Source organism: Camellia sinensis, chromosome 4 (assembly GCF_055761805.1).
Source record: "Camellia sinensis isolate YWXY chromosome 4, ASM5576180v1, whole genome shotgun sequence".
Taxonomy (NCBI): Eukaryota; Viridiplantae; Streptophyta; class Magnoliopsida; order Ericales; family Theaceae; genus Camellia; species Camellia sinensis.
Window position 1 is genome coordinate 18449866 of NC_138964.1, and position 6759 is coordinate 18456624.

Sequence of the window (6759 nt, forward strand, 5' to 3'; positions counted from 1 at the left end):
TATAAGACTTTTAGGGAAATAAGCAATTGGACAAATAACATACTTCAAAACATCTTTATTAAGATATTACTCACAGTGTTCTGCCGGTGGATTCACCCTTGAGCTTGACCCTACATATTACATAGCACACATGGGTCACAAACGATTCAATCAGTTTCTTAATTCATACATCCCTCTTAGGCTTCTTTCTTATTCTTTTTAATTCATTCATAATGCTCAATATATGCCTAAGAGTACTTAGAAGTGAAAGAGACCAGAAAATGAAACACAAAACACCTTTACAAATTTTTTGAAACAGGGGTCCTTGCTCGAGCGTGGACTTTCTCGCTCGAGTGGACCCATTAGGTCTGCAAAAGTACTGGTTGCCTCATTTTTACGCTCGAGCATGAATTCGGGTGCTCGAGCTGAAGGTCATTCTACATAGCTCCCCGCTCGAGCGTGAACTTTTCCGCTCGAGCGGACATCCATGTCTGCAAAAAGTTCTGGGAGCTCGTATTTTCTGCTCGAGCGGCGCCTTCCCCGCGAGCGGCGCCTTTCCCGCTCGAGCAGACATGCCAAATTCTGGAAAATTCAGAATTGTTCTTGAGCTTCAAACTTGCATTCAAATCAACATATCTTGCATATTATGGCTCAAACTTCACATATACATGTACTAACATGATCCAACACCAAATTCATTACATTATGAGGCTCAATTTCATGAATCAATCACATGCATGTCCTATTTTACACCAAACTTGTTTCCAACATAACAACTTCATGTATTCAAAATTCATACCCTTATGAATTGTACATGCATGTGGGTAATAGCTCTCATTTTCAACTTAAATGATGAAGAGATGATCAAAAGCATGAACTTCAATCAAAGATTCTATATGGATCATGTATTTCAAACTCAAACACACAAATTCATGGCAATTTCCCACATGCATGTGTACATTGACTTCTAATTCATCAAAACCAACTCAATTCATGTTCTTTATCATCATTCAACTTTGAATTCACAAAGTTACAAACTAAAATCCATGAATTTACTCACCTAGAGGCTCAAATCTTCCAAACTATGGTTTATTCTTGAGTTCAACCTCCAATTCTCAAGCCTTGAGCCAAACTTGCACAATTCTTCCTTTTCCCCTCTCTAGCCGACCCTCTCTCCCTCTCCTTAGAGTGATTTCAGCCAAAATGAATAAAAAGAGAGGAGTTGAGTGTATAGTGCTCCTTTTATATAAGTTCCCTTAATTACTTTTATCAATATTAAATAATTGAGCATTATATCATTAATTTAATCTAATTAATCTGATCCGAATCAATTTTCAATTAAATTTCACTGTAGGTTCGAAAAATTATGCCAATCACAATGGCGTAATCAATTTCGGGTTCCGCGGCCGATAAGGCCTTCAATTTAAATTCTAAAGCACATAATCAATTAGATTTTCCTACGGTGAACAGATAGAAATTCAAAACCACATATATTCACATAAATGGCACACCAAAGCATATCAAACACATAATCACAATCATAATTAAGATTAATTAGAATAATACGGGACGGGGTTATCACAGTTAAGAACTGCACTAAACAACCTTACTCTCGAAACTCAACATAAGCGTCTAGTGCCTTGAGGCTAGATGGTTCCATGAGAGCCAACTGATCCTAGAAATCTGCCATCTCAATGTAGAAGTCTCGAATAGATTGATCCCGTTGACGAGCACTCTAAATAGCTGTTTCTAACTCATGCCGCTTGGCAAAATTGGACTATTGATACATACCCAATAAATTGTCTCATACTTCCTTGGCAGTACTGTATTTGGAAAACATTATTCTAATATGGTCATCCACAGAATTATGAAACTAGGTCAGAATTTCGACATTATCACAATTCCATGTGTCATAAGAAGTTGGATATCCTTCTTGTTTCGGGTCCAATGGACAAGAAATGGAACTAGAAATATAGCCCCATGTTTTTTGACCAAGAAGGAAATTTTTCATAACACTAGCCCAATAAACATAATTGGCACTAGTGAGTTTACATTTGATAGCTTGGTTTTTGGTGTCCGTCATTGTAATAAACCAAATATTAACAGGTGGAAGGATAATAATAAAAAATAAGTGGGCAAAACTATAAATAAGTGTTTTTAACCAACTAACAATATTGACAGAGTCAAAAGTCACGAACACAGGAGACATAAAGAGAGAGAGAGAGAGAGAGAGAGATACAACCAGAGCATTAGACGAAGAAACAGATCGTGAGGATGGATCGACTCAAGAGAGAGATCGAGACCTATGAACCAGACAAAGAGAGGCCTTCGAAGAAGACCAAAGAGACCCACGAACAAGAGAGAGAGAGAGACGAACGATCCCTGAGTCGCGACTTTGAAGAAGTCCAGAGAAGACTTCGAACAACAGGCGTAAACGCAGAGGAAGAACTTCGAATGATCAAGGCTAGACCTAGGGTTTCGAACATGGTTGTGATACCATGTAAGTTTCCTAAATGAATCTCTATATTCAATTGTGTCTAACACAAAGATTACAACTAATTAATATGGCAAACTAAACCTAATATGAAATAGGAAACAATTGACCCTATACAATCAACTTAATATTCACACAATCAATTGACCCTATATAATCAACCTAATTGATATATATTTCCATAATGAACATATTAGCATATATTATCACAATATTATTAGAGATTGCGGAGTCTTGACTATATAAGTCAAGATTTGTATGGTTCTCACTTAAACAATTAGACTTGATTATCGTGTATGGTTATGTGGTGTTGATTATAATTCATTATGGTGTTTGGTTATGTCGTGTTGATTATGATTTATTGTGATAGCTTTAGTTACCATCAAAATGGTATTCAATTATGACCAAAATTGATATTAATTACTATTCAAATTCATTTTTTAGATTTTTTAGATCCAATGGCTGTAATTGGGCTTACACATGGTGTGCGTATATATATATATATATATATATATAGATTTTTTGATATTGTACATTTTTTAAGGAAAATTAGTAAAATGTCCAATACATAGAATGTTTTGGGACGGAGGTCTAATCATAACATTCACTGATTGGTAAAATTTTGTTTGGGGTGTCCTAAATAAGTGCACTTTTTGACTTTTTGGACTAAAAAGTTGAGGAAAAAAATATGGTTGTTTAGGATAACTTTTTGACCTTTTATGAAAAAATTTATATTAAAAAATTGTATAAATTAGTGTATAGGAGAAAATTGTGATGAAATAGGCGGTACGGTGTGATAATTCAGGACAACGTGCGCAGAGTGCAGCCTGGGATATGTGTGACCACCCCGACCCATGATTAACGCTAATTCATGATTAAGCATGCCAAGTAATGATTAAGACGAAATCCTAAATTAATTACTTGAGTGTGTTGCTTTAAATGCATTTCTATCTGTTTGATGTAAAAAAATCTGTTCATGTTTTGATTTCGATTTGCGAATTGAAAGCCTTATCGGCAACCGATTCAGAAATTGATTTGATTTATATGTTAATTAGGATTTATGAAATTTTATGGTAGGTTTAATTAAAATTTGGTTCGGAATGATTAAATTAGATTAATTTAATGCCATTTGATTAACTTTGTTCATTTACTACCAAGTGAGCCATTTTTGACCCCACTAGCTCAACTTTATATCTAATTCTTCCTTAACTTGATGCTCAAATGTGAGAGAGGGAGAGAGTAGGGAGATTTGGGTCCTAGGCTTGAGAATTGAACTCAAACAAAAGGAATTGCTAAGAGAAAAGAAGAAACTTTGGAGATTTGATAATCTAGCTCAAGAATTTAGCACCTAAGGCCCAATTGAACATCTAAGGTAAGAAGTCAAGTCTCTAGTCTTGAGATTAAGTTGATTCATCTATGAATTTAAGTGAATTGAGCTATGAGATGTAAGAATTAAGCTTAAGAAGTAGAAAGGAAGATTAATCCATGCATGCATGTTCATTTCATTACATTTGGAGCATGTTTGCTAAGAATTCTCTCATGCATGTCATAGATTGAGCTTAATTGTAGGGAATCATCATGTTTTCTATCAATTTGCCAAGTTTGATCATGTTTTGAAGTGGTGGAGTTCAAAAGAATTTATGCATGTTATATTCTCGAAACATTCATAAAGTTTAAGTTGAATTTATGTATAATTGGCATGCTTTTGGGAATTGATTTTATGAAATGATCTTTAATCATGATGTGTTGTGAGTTTCTAAGTGTTTTCCAGAATTTTGGCCCAAAAGGATGAGTTTTGGAATGTTGAATTCATGTTTTGAACTTTGGGAGCAAATCTGGAAGACCCAGAATTTTGCTTCCACGCTCGAGCGACCACCTTCATTTTCACACTTTCGCTCAAGCGACAAAAGGTTGGCTGGAGCGTAAATTGCATGCTCTCAGAAGTTTGCATGTTTGGAAGCACGCTCAAGTGACAAGACTTGCGCTCGAGCGAGAACTCGTGTCTCACGCTCGAGTGAACGTCGAGGGACCATCGAGCAGAAATTGCACGCAACCAGAAGTTTTTCCACATTTTGCAGACCGCTCGAGCGAATGAGTGTGCGCTTGAGTGAAAGGTCACATTCAGTATGTCCGCTCGAGCGAAGAAAGCTACGCTCGAGCGAGACCCCTGTTTTCGGCAAGTTTTGAAAAATATTTTCAAGTGCATTTTTGCATCCTCTTTCTATCCTAGGCATTCCTAGGTGTCACGACCCCATTCTGCCCCTAGTAGAATGGTGCCGTGATGGCCAGTAATCCGAGATTACTGAAGGCCAACTTTCAAAATTCACACACAATCAGAGTATAAATATATGGGGTTCACAAGTGCGGAAGCAATATATACAAATCTAGTTAGTCCATAAGAGCTGTGCATAAGTCAAATGGAACGGCATACATCTTTACATAGCTTTACAACTTGAATACAAATAAAATGAAGTACAAAAATACATATTACATCTTGATAAAAGGCTTCTCGAGCCGACATGTTCAAAATACATAAGCTTCAAAATTGCCGACATCCTCACTGCCGACATAACATGCATACAAAACACACATCTTGGTGTAGCCAACTTCTTGCTTGTTACCTACATATATACATAGGGAGGGTGAGCTTGGATACTCAGTGAATAGTACAAGAAATAAAGGGGTTAAATGAATGATACCCGAGATCTTTCCAAAACAATACATAGTATATCTTTATCAAAATCATACATAACATAGCTTAGCTTGACTTGAAATGAAACATCAATCGAACCTTAGTCCTTCAAAACTTACATACTTACTTAACATACGTCAACTTAAAACATGGGGTGATGACATTCCGGGCAAAACAAAAGCATAACCTCGGCATCGAGCACACCCGTTCATAGTCCGTCGGTGGCCGATATCTAACAAGGGTGCTACTTAGGCTTAACGTCCCCTAGCACGAAAGGACGGTGCTACCTAGGCTTAAAGTCCCCTAGTATGGAAGGACTATGCTACATAGGCTTAAAGTCCCCTAGCACGGAAGGACTTGTGCCACAAATGCTTAAAGTCCCCTGGCACGTACGGACTATGTTACCTAGGCTTAACGTCCCCTAACACGAAAGGACGGTTCCAAGAATGTCATCCAAAACAAGGCTTATATTTGATACATAAAATAGGGATATCATTCATGCTTAACAAATACTTTTATCAAAACAAGGCAAAGCTTTATCAAAACCTTATAACATAGCTTTATTAAAAATATCACTCACATAGTTCTTGGGATGTCGGGATCAAGGCAAAGGTCCAAGTCCTACAAACACATGGCAAAGTCTACTGAATGCACTTCTCAAAACAAGTCTTACATGTATGCAAATGATCTCGGAAAACATGCTGGAAGTCAAAGCACTGTTTTACATGTGAGGAAGACATGCTGGGTACCAACCAGATCTTTGCCGAGGTCCTACACCTCCAGGCCGAGGTGTGGCTACTTAGGCTTCGACGTGCGGCTGCATGCCGAGGTGCGCACAAGACAAACTAAAGGTGTAAGTGATCATGCAAGGTAGGCCAAGGTGAGATACGATGCTTGGCCTAAGTGTGAGGTCTAGGTAAGAATGATCTCGGCGACTACACTTAGAGAAGTGAGGTCTGGAGATCTGGGTTTCCACCCGTGAAGAACATGAAAAACATGAACATGAGGAAGATGAATGCAACGATCATAATTTGCTATTACAAAATCTGAGGTTTCATGCTATGAATTCAAAAACATGGACCTGGGTACCCACACTTGAAAATCATATGAAAACAAACACAAAAACATGGATCTAGGCATGAGCTTTCGGATCAAAACATGACTTTTCTTGAAGAACACATGAATGCTATTTTCTCTTTCTAAAACCGAACTTCAAAGCAATACATAGCTTACAAGTCATATTCAATCATGCAATGCAATAACATGAACATGAAGAATGTCAAGAGCAGATCAAGAATCTAACCTTAGAACACGGATCTAACGGTTCGATCTCTAGGGATCAAGCTTGGAAATCTACCTCCTCTCAAGAACTCATCTTCCTCACTTAGAGCTTCTCTCTCCTCTTCAAAACAAAGATATAGAAATGATAGGTTTCTCTCTCTGCCGGCTGACTTAACACTCAGCTCAGACACGTGGCAACGGCTGGTTGGTTCTCCTAAAAAAGGTGATAGATTGACAAGACAAGACTATGACAAAGTGTATCTAACAAGCTACTCGGTAAGGCACCCTGGCAAGTGGTGACATCGGCTAAGGA